Consider the following 22,765-nt stretch of genomic DNA (forward strand, 5'->3'; position numbering starts at 1 on the left):
CCGACTGCATACCAACGAGCCTGAATCCCAAGAGCTCTCGTTCATTCCGCAATCTCTTCACAGCCTTAATTCCCGGTGGATCTTTCACAAAAACAGGTGCGAACACCAACCAGGGGATTTAAGCGGATACTTACTCTTGTTCAGTTTGGTTTGGTAATTTGGGAACAAGTTTTCGATATATGATTCCATCTTCCAGCACTAACTTCGAGAGCAATTACGTGCGAGGTTAAATTTGATACACGCAAACTAAACTGGATCCTTTATTAAGTATCATATTCGTGATTGCCTTTAGTTACTATATACAAGATAATATGTATTAGGTTGTCCGAAAAGTGTCTTTCTTTCGCAAACGTGTTTTTTGCAACAGTGCACCTTCGTACAAACGTGAAAATAAGCCTGTGAAATATCGCGGTGTTTATCTCAACAGAACAAAATAGATCGTACGTAATTTGACAAAATAATATAAAACAAAAAATCTTCTGCATCTATTATTTCATCATAAAACGAAAGAAACTTATCGGACAACCTAATACTTCGATTTTGACATTAACTTACTGACTACTAAAAACCAACCAGATCAACTTCATTTCCTGAAACATTCGATAAACAAAATTGAAAATACGTTCGTGAACAGCGTTTAACTTTTCAGGAACCAGATGATTCCCCTCGATAGAGTTGATGAACTTGACTTTCGTATAGCTCGTTTATCACACTGTGCCTTATTCGTATCTTTTTTCTATTACTATATTTCTATTAGAATTAAGTGTAAGCAATTACTTATCATCGAACGATTAAATTTTGAAGATATCCAAGAGACAATCGTAGAACTATGACCGTCTTAACATTCCAATTACACGGTGCAGGTGCATACCAGAGTCTCCTATTGTCCTGATTTTTTTAGTCACGCTAACACAGGTGTTAGTCGCATTACTCGTCGGATGTGAGGATGCCTTTGATTTGAAAGCAAGGTCTGACGATAATATATGAACTTAGTAATGGTAACGTTGAAAAGATAATGTAGCAAGTTCCATACCAGTTGTTTACAAGTTAACAAAGTGAAACGAAAAGGAAACGTTCGAACGATGGAACGCTTAGTTTCGAATAGTTTCCGCGACGTCGTTCCCAAGATTCTCGGCGTAGATAAAGTTGTAAGGAGCCGTGTTCGCAAAGACACGGCGAATTGTCAGCCGTGTGAAAAAATATTACGGCTGTGTTACGGTCGTTTACGCGGCTTACTGGTTCTCCTCAGTAGCGTAGCACGTCGGAGTTATTCTTGTACGTGGAATAGTTACGAGCCCCTCGGGTTCTCTGCTTAATATGCATGGAAACGCACCGCTACGACCATATGCTTCGTTTACCGCTTCCAATTTCTCATTGTTGCGAGACCACTAACTCACTGCGAGATTTTCTCGTATCTATCATTGCGTCGGTTTGTGTAATGGTTAAAGCGGCTTGTTAAGTCGTCGACGAAGAAAAAGACGATTATTTCAATGTAGAGTAATAATTACAGGTAATTCAAATAGGTTAGCAACTGTCTTGACAGGCAGCACTATCAATCATGTATATTACTTACGTCTCATTCATACATTAACTCATTATCTGACGACTTATTTTGAAGCAAATGTGTTTGGATCGTTTGAAGAGATCAGTGCAAATGCGCATATGTAAGCGTATGTTTCTCTAATAATGAAATAGCTACGTACAGAAAACGATACGTAACATCCTATTCATCCAAAGGATTTTGTTATGGCTTCAAAGTCTTTACGAACAAGTACTGTTATGCGTTAGCATGTTGAGAAGCGTAAAAGTTTCTCTGTTGGAATTTAAGTTTCCTACAATCAAAGATTTTGTCATTCTTAATAACAGAATTTTTCTCTTACGAATGTCCTTTAATTAATTAAATTTCCCATTCAAATACGCCTTTATTTTAGCTTAGAAACAATTGTCGAAAAATAATCCGCTATTATTTTAAACAAAACACAGAGACGTGTTTATCTTCCGTCGAAAATTGATATAATTTTATTTGCTCCTGGAAGATGATCTGACTAAAGTCTCGTATCATCGTATTATGTATAATGTATCTATGTTTGTGTATCTCCGGATACGAGAATTTCACGTGACAGATCTCGTGCAGTCCAGATCTGTCATTTCTACTCAAAGGATATCTAAGGATTAATATCTGTTGACATGATTGCGACTAATTACATATTATCGAGCGACTGAATATCGCGACAGTGGCTCAAAAACGAAGGCTACTGTGAATTCAAATGAAATTGTCCCGAGTAAAATGAAATGTCACGGTAGGCAAATTCGCTCGGAGAGTTACTATTTCATCTATGGCCTCGAGCTCCGTGAGACACGTTAAGCATGCGTGAAAAGGTACTAATAAGACACGCGCTGCTATTTATTTCTGACAGCTATTGTTTAATATTAATACTCTTTCCATTCGTCGTATGCACAAGCTTAAAGGGTCTTGAATTACCATTAATGAATGTTTCTATCGTTCGACACACGAGCAACCTAAGCTATAAGCTACGATAACTATAACGTATGTGTGCAAATAGTGTGTTATGAAATGCCTGTTGTACTTTTATAAAGTATCTTTTATTATACTTTATTATACATCCAAATCAGCCATATTTTATTCTAAATAGCAATTCGTTGTTTCAACGTAGTATGAAGATAATCAAAAATTGAAAGACGAGATCTCTAAACTATTAAAACTAAACTATTATAAAGTGAATTCAACGAAATTCGATTTTATTAAATTTGATTTTTATTCTAAATTACAAGACTGTAAATTACCAGATAAAAATTGTCTAAGAAATTTCAATGTTTCGCTTTTTTTACTTTAGACATTCTAATTCGTAAATAACAAACTCTAACATAATCACACAAAAAAAAAGAATGATAATAAAGCAAAAGATTAGATACCTTTGATCAGGAATTTTCTAAAAATTTTTAAATAGCACGAATTCAATCATACACAAGATTATAATCTTTTCAATGATGAGTGACTCGTGCCCTCTAAATACACCAAATTGCTATATTTATCTTCCCCTGTTTAGAATGACTAAGACGATAGTTCTACAATTATCAAGAAACACCTGTCTCTTTGCTTATTTATGTCCTCGCGCAACAAAACTTTCGAGACTAGAAAGGTTATTCAGCTCTGCCCTTTTGGAAGCTTATTATTCACACTTAAGTGACATCTAAAGTGCACGTTATTTTTTGGGACTGTCACGCTTTTATCGGATGATTTCGCGGGGCCCATATCGATCTGACAGTCGCGTAAAAGCTATGTCAGAATGCGATCAGCACCGACTGCCACGGAATCCTAACAAAGTTAGTGGAACCCTCTGTTGCGTAGCGGGAGTCAGCTGCCGCGGCTGGATGACAAATCGTTGCTCGGCCGACCTGACAGCTAACATCCATTGGCCGTTTTACAACTTGATAAATCGCGTCGGTACATGGGGGAGATCTCTGCATTGCGAAACAGTGTACATTAAGCGTGCACTTTGAAGTTACTTCTCTATCAGACTTCTATCGATTTTATTCCATTTCTTTCTGAAATTTTTATTTGTTATACCACCTTCATCTTTCTCATTGATTTAAGGTGCATTGACAGTAGGATTATCGACGACATACGTACAAGATTTGTATCCAAGAAAGCCACACGAGAAGCGTGTAAAATGTATCTATATACATAAAAGATATATCTACATATAACACAAAATCAAACATTTATAGTTCACAAAAGATCATTTATGAAGATATTATGAAAAATTATAAATTAGTTATTTCGATCGGTTCGACAGTTTTCGTTGAACAATGTCATTTGACGAGTATTTGTTAGCTCTGCGTAAGCAAATTGGACCATTTATGCCCGCGCAATGAAACATTTTTACTGTTCTAGACTTTCAAAATTCTGAAATATTCATTGATGTCTTTGCTATACTATATCGCCAATTTTGAAGCCAAATGTTCGAAACGTTTTCTCAATAAAATAAAAATTTCGCTGGAAGAAATTGAAGAATGGAATAATTTCCCTCCTATAAATTCAACGGTCTAACTTGTCTATAAAGGGCTGATTCTACTTAATTCGATCCTTGCTAGTCCAACTTATTAATGATTCATATACTCATTTTATTTATGCTCATTAGTTGGTAATGTTTTCCAATTAACGACCAATTAGGATGCGATTGAAAAGTAACGTAGAAAGATGAATTATCGAATGAATGTTGTAACGTGGAATGATTAATGGAATGATAGATTGTTGAGAGGATCGCCTACTCGAAGTAATGGAGAATGTTAGTGGGTCGTTTAATGCTTCGAAAACTTTGTTGTAACGCTGAAGTTGGTTATCGAGTAAACAATTTATTATATCGTAAATGTCTACTCCTACATTTAATCTCTACCATTTTATAACGTATGTCCCATTGTGAGTAAACCCAGGAGTGGGCCCGATATATATAATAAGATTAATTGCCCATAGAGGTCTTATGTCAAATAGGTGGAACGATGACGAAATTTATCTGACAACAATGAAATCAAAATTCTCGCTCCTAAATAATCAATATCCCAAACTCCTATTTCATAACTTAGTTTATTAATTATTTACTCGTTTCAAAACAAAGAATCAATTCCTATTTGTACAGCTATATGGCAACGCTAAAGATAAACGCTTATCATCGTACATAAGAAGAAGCTTCCTTCCGCAAAGTCCGATTTGCGCGAAAAGCCTACGTTAGGTCATTATGGAAATCACCAGGCCCAATTTCCATAATGGACAAGTTGCATAAATTACTCCAACGTGCTAAATTTATGCTGCTTGATTAAAAATTGAAACGATTCTGATATCCTTACTCTCTAACGATATCAATGCGATTTATACGGGCACGGTATACATAGATACATTGTGCCACTTAGAGCAATTTTGAAGTGAAACAAACTATCAAGGAATGTTAATTTAAATCACGGCTGCTCCACGAAGATCGCTATTATCCTACTCCTTTTAATGGATTACCGTGTCATTTTGTTACGGGCACAGCTTGATTTACGAGAAAATTTGCTTTTTAATATGATAGCTAGAGCAAATTATTTATTAGCATTGGCAATTACGAGGGGTGAAACACTATCCCGCTGGAACCAGTTCCATCGTTCAAAAACGAGAATCTTTTAGTGAATAATTGCGCGCAGGGTTGTACGCTAAAATTAAAACTGGAATTAATTATAATATAATAACCTGATATGAACACACTCGGATGATAAGCGAAATAATAATAAATAGCATGAATAAATATCGCGGTGAGGTACCTATCTCGCATTGATTCGATATTTCACGACCAATTATTAAAGTTATTACGATTCTAATTAGAAATGGCCGTATATGATTATAATTAGCTGTACCAATTACGCGCCAGCTTATCGCACGATTGGAAACCTGCTTGCGAACGCTGATCAAATGTGTCTCGATTCTTCTTAAAGATTAAACATAACGACGTTCAATATTTGTATTATTAAAAAGTAGAAGCAGATCAAATTCAATACAACTTTTATGGATATAACAATATAATTCGGTATTTATGTAGGTAATTCTAATGGCACTCGTTTCTCTTTTTTCAATTTAATTTTATTCCAAACATGCTGTTCCTAGCATGAAAGAAACCTAATAAAATTCTTTTTCTAACATTTTTGCGCCCCCTTTCGCCTTTATAAATTACCATCATTTACATTCTTATTATATTCAAGATTTCCTATTCAAAAAAAAAGAAAAAAAGAACAAGAAGAAAAAATGGAACGCAAGTCAAAGACAGATAATCATCACGGATTAACCTAAAATCGGGAAAAAATAATCCTGGTGTTAGATATTACAAAGCGATCCAGTTTTATCGTATGCGCGCTATTAAGTAGGATTAAATTGAACAGGGGGATGATAAATGCGTTGAGAACAGCTTTCGATGTAAAAGAGCCGCTCCCTAAAAATTCTCTCGCTCTATTTACATCGACCGATCTCCCTTGTCACTGTGCATGACTTTCTGTGATTTTTAATCTATAATCACTGCGTGAATTTGCGTCATGGTTAAATCTTGGCTACGGGCACGTGTTACAAGTAATATACATACATATATTTAGCAATGAAAAGATTATTCACGCTCGTATATCTAGTCGACACAAATCGATCTAGACACAAATCGATTTAGGAACAAATCGGTTAGACAGTTTGTTTGAGCAATTCGTAAAGGAAGGAATCTTCAGTTGCCTTTATTAACTAGCTGGGAGATTTAGTACATGTGATAATGAAGTCGAGTGCGTCTTTGGACGATGATCAAAATTAAGTAAAACGGAACTGAATCGATATGCATTTAATTGGTATCAGGGTTAGCATATTCATACGAAGAATTATTCATATTAAGTTGAGGCTACTATGACACACAAAATTTATGCGCACTTGTAAACAACGTTAACTAGATAGTAAGGTTCACATCTTATATTATATACGAGTTATATGTACCTCACATATTTCGAGATAAGAGAAACTGTAATTCATCCCTTCAGGAAAGAATTTATTTCAAGCTGTGAAAGAATTTTCTTTTATCAATGACTAATTATAGAGAGAAATTTTGTCCGATGTTGATGCTAAAATTTAGGATCGATTTTACCGGAGGCAGATACATTCATCTTTTATTTTCTTAATTAATGCTAAAATACGACGTTACACGTATACCACATGGAGTATGAAAGGTTTCAAAGAAAATAATTCTCTTTCTAGCGTGTGTATTGTTACCACAGATATAGTACTGAACTACGATATCGTAATTTCTTTTAAATAGAATATCCTGTTTAAACGAAAAGAATTCTGAAATCCGAGACTATTTTTCAAATATTCTATCGATGAGAATCGACGAAGATAGTAAGTTAATATTTTGGTGGAATAATATCTGAGAACACAATTGAAAATAGTATGAGGAATCATTCGAAAGTTAATTCTGTCGATAAGTAACAAACGGCACGTGATTCATGGTCGAATAAATTTCATCGGCAAACTATTTCTACCACGTTACGAAATGGTTATGTCAAAATTAGTAATGCTTACTTTCTGTGTTAGTATCACATTTGTACAACGCGGTATCGTGCAGTTCTCGGACGTCATTAACCTGAAGGGGCAGTAAGTAAAATTGAAAATCGATTGGTTTTCTCGATGATCGTATCTGCCTGCGAATTCATAATATAAGAGCTAAATCGGTCCGGTATACCAATATACTATACGGCATACCTCTGAAAATAGTTGAACAACGCGGTTCTATCTTATCGACTCGTAACTCCGTTTCACGATAAACGAATCGAGTTAACATTGCTCAATACATACAATGTATCTAATAGAAACTCCTATCACCAGCCAATACCTTCTTACGATCGACTTACGAATATTGGAAAAATCTTGTGGAATCGAGTGGAGTCAATAAGTGGCACTTTTAGTAAGTGTCGCCTCTAATCGAACCTGTGGTAACAAGCCATTTTTCCTGGATAAAATCGAAACTAATTATACCGGGCGTACGATTAACCGAACGTTTTAGAGTACGAACATTGGCAAACCTAAAATCGTAGATATCGGAGATATCTAATTGGATCGCGAACGAAACGAAACCAGACTGTTGACGCTATTAGACACACGTGAACGCGTGAAACCAGCGAATTGTCGACTTTTTCCCCCTGTTCCTGGAATTTTTAATCAACATTCCACGAGCATTAATACTGCGCCAACTGGCGAAATGTTAATTAAATCGGTGATAAGGTGATTCTCCGATGACGTGAAAGAAAAACCATCGACCCACGGTAAAACCGGCATGGAGAGAAAGTTAGGCGCGTTTTATTCATCTTTCTTGATCTTTCTTGCTCTTTCTCGGCCTTTCTCGATCCTTGGTAGTAAAAGCGATCGCAAATCGATCGTCGACGTTTCTTTTCCAGGTTGTAGACAATGCCAGTGAACTTTTCTCAGGTGGTTATTAAGCGGCAATTAAGTGTTGGTCGCAACGTGCATTGCCGCGCCGATGCTGTCACGCCTGTCAGACGGCGCCACCATAAAATGTCAAGACTTAACAAGTGCCGTGTAAATGAAGAACGTTAATGCGTATTGACGGCAGGCGAACCGGATTTGATTGAAATGTTCCGTGGCCCTGAGGATATTTGCATGCAATCTACGCTCGAAAAGAAATCGAATCGATTCAAGATACGCGATTTATTGGAAACAAATCTGTAATTGATTTATCGGTCCCCGGGTTAAATTCTATTGCTATCGAAATGTAAAATAATCTTCGCTGTAGTTTCGTGTTTTCAAAGGAATGCATCTAAACGTGCTTGAAGAAGATATTAGAAGACATTTTTTTTCCTCTTTCTTTTTTAAGGAAGATTGTAGAAATTCATTGGTTTGAGAAATTGATCGATTAGTAGTTGGTATAATGGTTTTTCATGGTAATGTTATTTTCATAAAAATGAAGTTTATGAAGTGTGTTTCTTTGATAATATCTGGTGTTATAATTTCTTTCATACGCTGGTATTTCAGTCGATATATCGATATATTTAATATATTATGTATCCAGTATATCATAATAATAAGCAGGTGTATTTAGATAGAAGTCCATTGGGCACGAAATTGAGAAAGCGAAGGATATGTTAAATGAACGTGACTGGTAATTGACAGCGTAAATTTGTTCTCTTTCTTTATGATTAATGAACTTTCTCTGTTTCCTATACGTTTACGTAAATCTAAAAGCAGATAAGAAGAAATATGTTTTATTCAATGTGCTATATTAGATGCTTACATAGAATGAGTAATCACATATTCTACTTTCGGAAAATAAGAAATAGGTTTACCATGTTCCACTCTACATATTCCCTCTTGAATTTCAAGAAACTACAAATAGAAAATCCTCGAAATAGACAGGGAAATTTCAACTCTTACAACTTCGATTCATTTCTGAAACGTTCTTTCAGATAAATGAATACTTTACACGTAACAAATGAACAGTTTCATTATTCAGCTGTACCAACTCAATCTTTGTCGGAGACCACCGAACCACCCTGCGTGAAAAGACTGACGAACGCGCTGTCGCGACGTCTAAATGCAACATATCGGTGCGGAACTGCCTCTCTGAAATCCGAGAATCTTGTTAAGTGACGAACATTTATACGATCGCCACTAGACGAAGAAACGAACCGGGTTCAACCGGTGCCACGAGATATATTTGCATCCGTACGGCAAACCCACCGCCAGGCAATGCATTACGACTTACGACCAGCTTATCGAGCAGTGACAGTCGAAGTAAATCAATGTACGAGACAGGGGATGCCGGCTAATAATAAGAACTGTTTCTGCGACCACTGTCGTTCCTGTCACATATGACACAGTGTACCATAAAGCCACTCTAATCGACTCCATCCTACGGGTTCTGCTTCTGTCTCGTCGTTTCAATCGATCCATTTTCTTTGATCGCGTACGTGCACGTTGGTGATTGTTAGCCTGTCGATTGTTACGCATTTGTGGGAAACTGAAAGGTGCGGACACGCACAGCAAATATTCAAAGAGTATTTCTTCTAATTTTGAATAGATAATTCTATCAGATTACTCTACGATTAATATGATCTCTTCAGAGTTCGATGTAAAAATGCTATGAAGATTGTTACTATCGTAAAATCGGAAAGGAAGATCTCATAGAAAAGGGTAGAGTTATAGAAAATACGAGGAAATTCATCGCCAACGGATAATTTTTCATTCTCGTCTAATATACAAAAACCAACGCTCGATTACATCTATGGAATCTAGTAATGAGCTTTAGATTTTAGATAGAACCGCTTCGAAATAGTTTCTGATTCGTTCGTTTTGACCTGACTTATGGGTAGTAAATTAAAAGACGATAAAACGTCGTGGAGGATATTACGAATAACTCACTAAAAAAATATCATGAAAGTATTCCCTCGCAATTTTTAGAACCTGTTCAGCGTACGTAGCAAATATTACAAGCTGATCGATAAGAAAATACAACCCTGTCTATACAGCAATTGATGTACAAAAAAGGGGAAATCTATTCTTAGATTAAGAAATTCCACAAAGAACTTACTGTTTCGCAGACGACTGATGTCATATCATCAAACACGTGGATATCACCAGCTTGGTTGCTGGTAAACGATGAAACATCGCTCGTGATTGACCCCACAAGGGAACGACACGGCGGGCGATGAATCTCTCCGTAACAAGAATGAGTGGTCGAACGACGAAGAGACCTGTTAACAGCCGGCAGTCGATGACGTTCTCACTCGATTATCTAACACTTTGCAGAGTTCGATCGTAGATTACACTTACGCGGCCCGACAGCCGCTCTTAGATAACGTTCAACGTGCTCCCGCCGTAGATTATACTGTACTTGAACGTCACCACCAAGTGTTCTTACGTATCGATGACGTGCGTCATCGCCACCTACGAATCCGGTGGTTCGTGGTAAACGAAAGAAAAAAAATATGGGAACGTCAGTGATCTGTGGAGCGTCACGCGGAGCGCACTGTTTCAATAATATTTATGCCGGCCACCCCCGCTGCCTCGAGGAAGTCGAAGAATGTTATTTTCTTAAGCGTGGGTGAAGGGGAGTGCGTAATAAGCGAGTTGGATTTCGGTTGACTGACATTCGCAGTATCTAATCTAGTCCGACGTTTCAAATTCACTGTATGCTTCTTACAAACCGAGACTCGTTCCGTGCCTGTTCCATTCATCAAGCTCCGACTATATGTAAGATTCGACTCTCGATCTATCATATTTGAAATACGCATTAGAAATTGTTTGATTAGGGTATCGGTGCGCAAAACTTTTCAACCGAAATATTGAAATTTACTTCTTCCCTGAGATGAAATTTCGAACATCTAACTATTCGTTTTAAGAAAATTAACTTAACGAGAAATGACCAACAACGAAATTTTCATCGTTCGAACAACACTTGTGTCAATGTGAAGTCCCGTTCGAATTTCCAAACTACATCTACGTATCCACTTTGGATTTATTGTATTCGAAACGTTAAAAATTATTCGATTACAGTTGTTTGAATAAAAATATAAAAACGCGCCTCTTTTTTCCGCCGCGTGAAATCTCAAATTTCCCGCTGTTCGCGCCATACAAGCAAAGCTCCTTAAAAAGAGCGATCCATCGGGATCACGATCAACCAGGCGATTTCTCGCGTCGGCTCGATTATTTATCGTTCTCACGTTTTAATTCCCCAAGACGAATGGCTCAAAAGGAATTCCGTCTTGTTCGAAGAGATGACGCGTTACCTGCGTATCTTCTTCTCAAGCTGAAAAGCTTCGCGTTCCAACTAGCCACGATTTGGCTGCTCTTCGAGGAATAAGACGCTGCACACACCCCATCGTCACGAGTGTATCCCCTGTGCGCGCAACAAGATACAGAAACAAAAGATCGGCCTCTTTCCACCTAAGCAAACGAATCCATCAAAGGGCGTGAGTGAAACACGAGTGGAATATCTCGTGGTTCGTGGAGTGGCGCTAGCCAAGAAGCTACCATTCTCACAGTAATTATGTAAATTTTTAGAAGGGTTCGAAACACGAACCGACCAAACAAATACCCTTCCACTAGATAAGAAACACCTTCGTGTATTTACTTTCGGCGTGAAACCATTGTTTCGAGCCACGAACCTGGAAAGTATTCTTACATTTGGATTAGCTGTCGCTGTTCGATGTGTTCAAGGGTCTACAGTCTACGGTCTACAGGCAGCGGTGTAAGTTGATTTTGTAAAATAGTTGTGGATACCTCGTGCAAAGAATTCTACTAATTGGGGGATTTTAGGAGAAGAAGGGTCGTACAAATTTTTCATTTGTGAAAAACTAGCAGCGAAGTGAAATTATAATAGAAAAATGTGCGTGCTTACTTATGCGAACTTATGAAAATTTGAAAATTCGTAATAAAATTCTCGAGGTGAGTAGCAATATTATATAACATTTTCTATAGTTATCTCGTTCTCGGCAAAGGGACATATAAAACACTTTTTCTTCTGCGTTCGCTAATTGACTAATTAGATAACGAAGAATCTTTATTTCAAGAAGAATATTTCATTCGATGCTTGACTAATTTCCCGTTTATGTACGATGGCTTTATCTTCTACTTTAACTTGAACGTAATGCATTCTCAGAAATCTGCACGACACGTTCACGTTGCCTTTTCACGTACTAATATCCTTGAACAGGGAGGAGTATAAATTACTCATTTCTTACTAACTTACTAATTGAAATAATTAGCAGAAACGATTAACGAATCATTGACATGTACCTGCTCGTTATTCAAAAAGATTAATCAGACAAAAATGACAAGTTTCACGATTACCTTGAATTAATTCCATATTTTCTTTCAGAGAAACATCAAGTTATTTTTCAATAAAACGAAAAAGCATTAACTATGAGCCAGAAAAGTTGTCATAATAAATACATATATATGTACTTATTTAATATAATTTATTTTATATATATATAAAAGAATACTAAATATTAATAATTCCAGCGAACATTTATTCATAAATATTTCCAGTCAATTATCAAATAATCTATTCTCTTCATTTCATTGTAAACTAGTCAACAATTCCGCACAATTAACCAAATCCTCGTAGTTTAAATTTTAAAAGATAGATAGCCAACGGAATTTTCTTGTCATATCAGTACACAAGATGCTGCGTTCATTTGTTATCAAATATCATTATTGGACGTAGTCTCAATGAATGCTGAGTAAAAGAGAGATCCTTTGAAATTTCTTAATGAAACATGCTGCATCGGGGACGATATTACAGAAGTCGTTGACGATAAGTGGTTTCACGACTTTTGCCACGGACAGGCTCGGCTTCGTTTGCTTATTCATGGTTCATAGTTATCAGCACTCTGTGATAAGAACAAGACGATGTAATTGACAAGGCTGTGCGTAAATCTTCTAATAGTCGTCTCATAATTAAAGCTTGTTTCGAGCGTTTAAATACAAGTTCTTTGGAATTTATGTTACGACACATGTTGGTGGGGAACAATGTGAGAAATTTGACGTCGACTAGGCCAACGAATTCTGTGTCACGCTGATTGCCCACGATAATAGTAAAATTTTTATTACAAGATACAAGATGTTCTACGATTCAGTTCAACGAGGTGAACGCGTCTGAAAGGACTGAATGAGAAAGCCGAAGATTCAACAGTATCGACGTTTTCCTTCAAATCAGGTATGTAATTCAATTTTTTAATTTCACTTTGAAAGTCTCGCTAAAAGCTATTAATTAATAAAATCTTAGGCAACGTTACATAATACAAAAAAAAGGTAATTTGTAAATTGCAAATTTAATCAAGTAAATCGCTACTTGTTAATTTAAGAAAGTGCTACTACGTGTTGACAATTTTTTGAAAATGCTGTAGCTAAAAAAGGAGGGGGGGAACAATGAGACAATTTTAAGAAATCTTACGACAAGAATGTTACATATATCGTTCGATGCAATTAACGTCTACATTGAAGTCAAACTTAAAAGAAAATTTCTTCCTTTAAATGTTCGTTGGAATTCGTTATCACAGCGAGGACAATAACGTGATAACTTTCTTTCTTATAATTTTCTTTGTGCACATACAATATCGCAGAAGCTATATATCGTATGTAACTGACAAAATGAGGTCGTCGCTATTTTAAAACACACCGAGTGATATAACTGAAAGGAGAAAAAGAGAATCGTAATAAGTTGTAGTGAATTCGGTCGGTAATTCTGAAAATGCGAATCGCTTAAATAGCAAGTGTCAAAGTTGGGCCGGCTGCATGGCGTAAATCCGAGCTGAATGCAGCTTAAACGAAGGCGTTTATAATATTGTCAAACGGTACGTTACGGAGCCGCGGAAATACCCGGCCGCAAGGGTGCACGCGTGAATGCCATGGGCTCTTAGCACATCTTAACGCTTTCGGTGTGGTACTTAACCGGTTGTTTGAATAGTCGCAACCTTTCTTAAAACGATAAGGAAACCTTTGCGTTAACGAGAAACATTTTTGCTCCTAGGACGAATTTTTTATACCAAATCAAATCATTGGAAAGAATGAATGATAATTGCGATTGATCTTCCAACGTCTCCTTGCATGATTAATAATAATCATAAATCTTCTACAAGCTATCATACGAATGTCCGTTGCATCATATTTGTTACAACTCCTTTTTCTTTTTCCGCATCGTATTTGTTGAAACTCGTATTTCTTCAAATTTTTGTTGTAGTATTTAGTTTCTGACATTCTTTTCATAATTCTCATAGGAATTTACTCGAATGTCTGTTGCATCATATTTGTTACAAGTCCCTTTTCTTCTTCCGCATCGTATTTGTTGAAACTCGTATTTTTCAAATTTCTGTTGTAGTATTTAGTTTCTGAAATTCTTTTCATAATTCTCATAGAAATTTACTCGAATGTCTGTTGCATCATATTTGTTACAAGTCCTTTTTCTTCTTCCGCATCGTATTTGTTGAAACTCGTATTTTTCAAATTTCTGTTGTAGTATTTAGTTTCTGAAATTCTTTTCATAATTCTCATAGGAATTTACTCGAATGTCTGTTTATCATCATATTTGTTGCAAAGTCCTGCTTCTTCAAATTTCTGTTATGGTATTTAGTTTTTATAATTACTGCCATAATTTTCGTAGAAAGTGAAATCATCGTTAGTGTTTTACAACGACAGAATAAAGTATACTTTATATGAAGCATTATTCATACAATTAGGTAGTAATATCGGAAATATCCTTCGATAAAGTCTGACGTAAAAGTATTCAACGTAAAAGTGAGTTTCGAAAATGAGGCAAACAGAAATTTAAGGGCGAAACTAACAGTGTATCCGCTTATAACGTCGTAACTTGTGATAATAATTGGTTATCGTTTAACCACGGTAATAAAGTATAATAGACTAATTCCGTAGGAAACGTACTAATTACTTCCATCAAAGTCGGACGGTCACGAGCCTGCTTGACGGGGAAAAAATGCGAAAAGGAGAAAATAAAAGGTAGAAGAAAAATGAAAAAAGAAAAAAGAAAGAACGGAAAGAATGAAAGAATCGGAGAGAAACGAAGAACACGAGATATGCCTGGTGATTAAAACCAGCGAGCCGACCGACACACGAAACACTGACAGTTCTGACAGTCGACAGGATTGTGGGCGGTGAGAGGCGTGAGCCCCTTCTGGCGCAATGGAAATTCGCAAGAAAATAAAATAACCACCGCCCTCCCCTTTAGCCCGCCCTTTGTATCTGCCGAGAAGAAGCGTCCCTAATTGATCCCATTTCGTGTCATGCCACGAGGTTCGCTGCTGCACGTTCTACCACAACTTCTCGGGATCCTTTATCTTCCAGATAAACAGCCGTCGTTTAAAAACTACTAAAAAGTTCTAGAGAGAGGTTTATACATCATACTTTTAATGCACGTGGAACGAATGTGAATATCATTAACGTGTTTACATTCTGTGCGACGTAAGTATAGTGCTCGAAGGTTCGCTTCTTCTTAGTAGGAGATTTAAGAATGGATTCCAAAATTTTTATAATTTTTGCTTAAAGAGATGCAAATACGTAAAATGCACGGAATATAAAATATCCGAATATCCTTATGATATTTGATCCTTTGCACTCCTATGTCCAGTGTGACTCGACAGTTTTTATCTCAGGAGCTCCTTTGTCGAGTTCCACTCGACATTCTTTCATTGCCACCTTTTTTTGTGAAACGTGCGAAAGAAAAGCAGGATTGCATTCTGGAAATTGTTTCAAGATATATCATATGCTTAAAAATCACAAAATACAACAATAGCGTGAATAGAACTGGTATTTAAGCGAATTTATTTCTTCCTTTATTTATTTAAATTGTCTTATTTTTTAGTTAAAGTAAATTTCAAATAAAACACTTAAAAGCGTTGACTGGCAACGAAAATGAAATAAAATTCGGAGTGCAAAGTGTTAATAAACGAAACAAATGCTAGTTTTTTAGTCGTATTCATGAAAACGCGAGTTTGTATAAATATTCGAAATTTGGTTGGAAACGAACGAAAGTAAAATTAAATAAATCGAGAACAGAGGCCGCGAAAGCAAGTCTGCCGTAGACAAAAACTCTTCCTACTTTAATTATAGATTTTCTATCTTAATCCTAGACAATTAAAGATTTATGTTCGTCGTAATTCAATAGACGGTATATTGCCATTATTTATTTCTTCGCAAGAATTTGACATCGCCGTTAAAATTATTTAAGGGACATGGTGTATCAAAGATACACTTTTGTAATGATCGTGAAGAGCCCGGATAGTTTGAACGAGTTTCGAAATGGCGTCTTGTTAGACCAAGTCTCTAAGCAGCGTCGCGTCGTGCCAAGAGTTTCTCGGAATCGCAGGCGGTGGAACTAGCTTTGATCGTAGATTATGCGACTGTTTTGATTTGCAGCGCAATCGAAGCAACGGCTTTAACGTCAACTTGTGGCACATAAATTATTACGATGTACCTGCCAACCCTAAAATCAAATTTACGATATGTGCAAATGTGGAGAAGCACGAACCGTGATATGGTGGCAATCGATAATAAAATGTGAACCTCATGCTGCGATTATTGGCTTCGTATCCATTTCTCTAATAATTCTTCTCTAATTTTCGTTACAAAAAAAAAGAAGAGAGAAAAAAAGAAAAGAAGAAAGAAAGGAAAAAAATATACAGAAAAACATGATATCTTCTTCAGCAGAGAGCAGAACTTGAACAGAAAAGCCTTCAAGTGTCCACCGTGCTCGTTTTCGAGCAGGTTCATTAAGGGAATTTATAAATCACCGGTGTGGGACTCGACATATGAAAATGTATGTTAAGTACTAACAGCCATGATATTCACGTACATGCGTGTGTATAGGACCGATGTGTTGGTTAACTTCAGAATCACACGCAGGCATCACACGTGTGGGCCCTTGAAAAAAAAGAATTCCAACGATTTTTAAATGTTTACTCTTAATTTGCCTACTAATTAATGACCGTTTAGACGTTCGATATTTCGAATCTCAACGAGAACAGAAATGCCGGCTATACTTCACGCTGCTTTCACTGTCCTCTGTACTCATCGAAAATCTGCTTTCAACTTAAAACGTTTCCACGGTTCTATTATATATGCATTCACGTTCGAGCAATCACCGTTGTTATTATGAAACAAATCCGGATCGAATCATCGTCGTACGATCAGAATCACTTTCTCAACGTTGACATAGTTATTTTTCGAATTAAAAGTAAATTATATGGGTAAAAATGGGGGTGCATCGAATCAAGCACATAAATTATTCTCCATCGTTCGACGTTTCACAGTTACGAGCTCGTAATTTTACCGGTGCACCCGGGGACAAATACAAAACCATGTGTCGGTTCCTCGAGCATGAAAGAAATGTGGCGCTTATGGGGATTACGATCCACAGTGCGCTGCCATGTAAATCAGTCGACATGCATGGAAAAAAAGAAGGTTTCACTGCAAGTCACATACTTTCTCCTTACACTTATTTTGAAAGCTAGGGTTAATCTCGTTTGGGCCACAAGTGGTTCGTAAAACAGAAAAACACATGGATGCACGTGGAACCGCATTCGTGTGTCACGTTGCATTATGCAACATTTAGCGTTTCGAGTATTTCAGAGTTTCCAAAACAGATAAGTAAAAAATTTGTAAATTTTTTTATTTAGTTGTTTACATTCACAATTTGTCCGATTTGGACATTTGGTAGAATTTTTTGGCTATTTTGTAAATTTGATCAAGAAATTATAAATACTTGTCGATACGGTGGCTACAAAAATATAACAAGATATTTGCGTATATCATTATTTTCCAATGAAAATTCTCTCTTCTCTTTCTTTTTCAGCAAATTCTACATTTTATTTTTAAAAAGTAAATGATACGAAACTTGATATGCCCGGACCTAATTAATTAGTATGTAAATGTTATAATAAATACAATAGTATGCGAGTAATTTTTGTACGCACTGTGTCTCTTGCTTCATATGTAAATTGATCCTTATGAATTATGAAAGTTCTTCATGTAGGATAAGGTAACTTGTAAACGTGTGGAATCGAATCGTTAGAAAAATCCGGAAAATTATCCAGTTTTTCATGTTGTCCTTAAAGAATTTGAAATTCTAATAAAGATATATTCATTATTCCTAAACGATTGCAATAACGTTCGTTCCTTGTCATATCGATTTAAAATCTTAGGTTACTCACTCTTGGGTGGGTTGACAGTCGAACCATTATTTCTAACTAGTCTCACATCATAGTAACATGTTAATCCTTTCGAAGGTAGAAATCGTGGCATAGGAATTGTAGATGAATGTGAAACAGTGTCGTTTATTTAAATATTACTGTTTCCTATCAAATTATTCATGCTCTTATGAAACAAGAAGTACACTTATCGTTCCGGTATAACATAACGCTTTGAATTTATTTGAACTTACCATCGATTACGTGATATCGAAGAAAATATTCGAATATAAATAGAGCGTATATTTTTCCTTATTCTGAGATCGAGAGTATTGTTCATGGACGTGTTCGCGTTTTCTCGAGCGGAAAAATGTCCGCGTTTCGATGAGGAAACGCGCACCGGCTAAATAAGATATTACGCAATGATATATCACAGAGCAAGTGCGATTATCAACATCTGCGTCCTATACGGTGGAATGCAATTGCTTCTAGCTACTAATAATAATTCAATACATTCCATTATTCAATTTTAATACGAGAATAGAATAAACTTTATGCGCGTATCAAACGTATAAACATTTTGTTTTAAGATATCGTATTGTTCTAGCTTTGTTCTAGCTTTTCGAATTGGGTATTGTGAACGGAATTATCAGACAGTAAAGAACAAAGTTTACGATATAATACATTTCGTAACCAATGTTCTGTGTCGAACGTGCACTGCAAGTTCAATTGATATTATTTGATGAATATTGTTAAACCTGCGCGCAGATCGTTTCTAATCGTGTAGCTATATTTAGAATTAAATCGAGCTTCAACGTGTCACCTGCGAGATTTCTATGATAAAATAACGATATTAAATAATATTAAAATTTACAATATACAGCGTCGTATAAGTCATAGTTGGTTATTAGTCATAGTAACAATTCATAGCGGCAGCTCGTTAACGACCGAGCACTAAACTTCTTCATACGGAAGTTAAAGTACTGTAACTTTGATCGCTATGCCATTAACCTAAACATCTCTAATAGTACATTACACGATGGACTAATGTATCACGTTAACTGTATCTGAAACTTTTATGACCTATTCAGAATTCGTAATATATAACTACTACAGCACTGACAACTTTTACTACTCTACTTATTCGAAATTTGTCAATTACAAACTACCGATATCAGTGAAATAATTAAGACACTTAAACGTTTCTCTCTTTCATATTTCGATATAAGCAAAGTGACTTGATGCTAAATTCAATTTAACGATACCAACGAAATAATTAAGAAATTTAAACATCTCTTTCTTTCACATTTCCATATCTATATCGCATTCCCTCTATTAGGCAAAATATCATATCCCATAAACCCAACAATATACTTGCATCTCTATCTCTATGAAACGCTATTCGAAAGCGAAATTTATTCGCAATAGCGAGGCCGGTCATTGAAACGTCGAAGAATCGACAATTCGTATCTGTGTGTGTGTGACAATTCGTATGGCAATTCGTATGGCAAAGAAATCAACACGAGACCGCTTCACATATATTACGGATATGATTTCATCGGGCATATTTGCCTGGAAGGTACGGAATACACGTGGTCAACACGAGGGTGCTGACCCCTCGCAACGGGGTGCACAGCGGGACGCCGTTGCCTTGCGTCTTTACCTTGTTCCGCGTTTCCAGGCCGACAAATTCAGTTTTCTAGGTAGTGTTCTAGATGGGTAGGTCGCACGAGGTTGTATGTCAACGCACCATGAAGGACGACTTCTTTGAAATGTTCCGCTGCTTTATAAATCTCTTTTCTTCCCTCCTGAGGAGAGACCGTTGCGCGGTCGCGTGCTTCCAAACCACATTGCTTCCACATGTCCTCTAACGAAACTAGCTTTTATTATTCTCTTTAGTGGGTCCAGAGAATTTTGTTTCAAAGGTCTTTAGAAATAATCTGGACAACTCGTTAGAGAATGGTTTCTTTTGGTATTTGTGATAGGAGTTATTTTAAACACAGTTGTCTGTAAAAGTCTTAGTATATCCTTTTAGAAGATGACTGTATCAGTTTTTTTTTTTTTTTTTTTTAGAAATAAATTTTATAGAAATAAATAAATTTATTTAAGCGGATCTTATAAAATAATCATCTATGAATATATCTATAACTTTTATCAAACTATATAGATATAGTGATGTATAAAAATATATTTATTCCTTAACATATAAAGAAATAATAATAATAGGGGAAAATTGACCTTTTACAAGATGTACAGAGATTTTTGTCAATGACTGTAATTATTTTTCTTAGGAAATAGTGTATAATAAAACGTGTAATTCATAGCATGTCGTTATGCACATTCCAAGTTCTTTTTGTACTCAATTGAACGATTAGGATTAGTAAATCGTAATAAGGGATCAAAAATAATTTCTACGAGGCGAAGACACGAAATGCGTGCATTCGAAGCACGCGAACCAGGTTTCAAGTTTCTGATGCCATTAAATGGCACGCCCGGCCAATAGCAGTGTATAAGTACCGGACATGAGTATTTGCATACCCAGTTAGCGACATTCCAAGCAAAGTTGCGTGTATACGTGGTAGGGTCTTGGATTGTCACAAAATTCATCGAATGCTAGATGAAATCGATCGCGCATTAAACGAACTACGTGCAACACAAATTATTAACAAATTTGCTCAAATTATTGCCAATTTGCAACGAGTTCTATGAGAATATATTTTTACGAAGACATTTTTAATCAAAGATACAAATTTTATATGTTTTCTGTTATTTTTTAAATCTCGATTCGCTAATTTGTAAAACGAAAGAATAACTAGAATTAAAACTTCACATTCCGGTTTTTCAACGTCTATGCACGTTGTTGCAAAATTGAAACGAAGGAATGAACGGAAAATAGAAGATACTCGAAAGAAATATTCGCTCGTAACATTGTAATAATACATTCAAATTTATTAAACGGTATCATGCCCTTTGCTCCTCCGCTACATAAACAATTTTCCCGCTCATTAGTATGGAAGCCACATACGATGTAGCACAATTCCTCCACGGCCACGATAGACCTATGATAACGAGTTGTCAAGTAAAATTAAGCGGTAGATTTAATCAATGATCTTACGTCGACTTGTTGCCTTTGTTTCACCTTAAGCAAAGTCGACGTATCCATCGTAATTTGAAGACAAGACCGCTATTTACGGAGACGCACAATTTCTAAACCAGTTCAACGTTGCTACGGTAATGAATAATAAGTTACCAGGAGGTGTGACCAATCGATGATGCACTGATTATTTATCTTGTTTCATTTTTATTTTGTATTTCGTCGTTGACAGAGTGCATGCATTTCGACGCTAAACGCGAAACAACGTTGTTCGTAAAACTAGCTCGTTCGCAGGCCGATTCTCTCTCTTATCGTGCCAGTGAATCATATCAAGCAACGAGACGACCAGCCAGCAACCACTTTACATATTTCCACTCGACTCCTCCTTTCCGACTTCTCGTCCACTATCGCGTTATGAATCTTCTGCTATTTTTCCTAACAAAACTGATCGTTCAACTCGTAAAAGCTACGTTGGTTACTTCATAAGAAGGAAACAACACATTTCTCACATTTGGATTTCTATATTTGACGACTACACGGCAAAGATATTACGATGCTCATTTTTGTCCGTTCAGTTTTATGTCACTTGGAGGTTGAACGAAGTATTCTCCGAGTATTGAATATTTGAAAAAGAGAATAATCTAATAGATTTAGAGAAACAAATCTTTTAAAGATAGATGAATAATAACAGTTTAATTGTTATGTTTATTATGCCTCTGTTTAACTCAGTTAATATTAGACTGTATATAATGATTAAAATTCCTAATATCTTTTCAACGGTGAAGAGACAAACACAGCTATTCGATGCCAAAGTGAAATGACAAAAATAATTTCGATGTAGAATTAGTTGACAACATACTGAATTTTAAAACTGCTGTGCTATAAAAGACAGGAAATGTGCCCTTTCACGTGTCTTCACGTCATCGTGTCTTTCCACGCGTGGTCTTCGTTTAAATTAAAATTTCTAGATTTAGAGTTTTAAATTTAAAGAATCAAAGGGGAACTACGAGATATAATGTTGAAAGAATGACTGGACAATAGTATCGGTATACCTAAGATTAATTTTGGGTTTCGTATTACATAGGCAAACACGAAATTCTGGTCGTTGCATAATTTATTCGCGCGACTCGAACGCGAAGAAAAAATTCTCAGAGAGACAATATTACGTAAACGATAGGAGAAACATCTGAGTTTCTGTAGGACGACTAAATTATACTAAATTATATTAAACGTAGGTAATCGAAACCTGCACGTCGGCAACGATTATTGTAATTATAGGAAGGAAAGTAATTATGTTTGAAAATGAATGCCTCGCGACGAGTATTAATTTTCCTCGACAAGTATAGTGCTTTCAATAGCACGTATATTATTTCTTCGTTCTTATTTTCTTACCATTAAATTGCTGCGCGAGCTTCGCGAAGTTTGCAATTTTCTTCAAAC

General features: G+C 36.1%; 1 protein-coding gene across 2 annotated transcripts in view; it reads right to left on the minus strand.

Moving 5' to 3' along the window:
- Nucleotides 1–22,765, minus strand: part of LOC117163250 (uncharacterized) — a 112,069-nt gene that overhangs the window by 48,493 nt on the left and 40,811 nt on the right. Inside the window, exon 1 of one of the 2 annotated variants that reach the window (XM_076626556.1) lies at nucleotides 10,119–10,234. The exons of the other annotated variant lie outside the window; for it this stretch is intronic. The gene's annotated coding sequence lies outside the window, so the exon portion shown is untranslated. Of the gene's footprint in view, nucleotides 1–10,118; nucleotides 10,235–22,765 lie in introns of those variants that run through there. 2 annotated transcript variants of the gene reach the window in all.

This window comes from Bombus vancouverensis, chromosome 2 (genome assembly GCF_051014615.1).
Source record: "Bombus vancouverensis nearcticus chromosome 2, iyBomVanc1_principal, whole genome shotgun sequence".
Taxonomy (NCBI): Eukaryota; Metazoa; Arthropoda; class Insecta; order Hymenoptera; family Apidae; genus Bombus; species Bombus vancouverensis.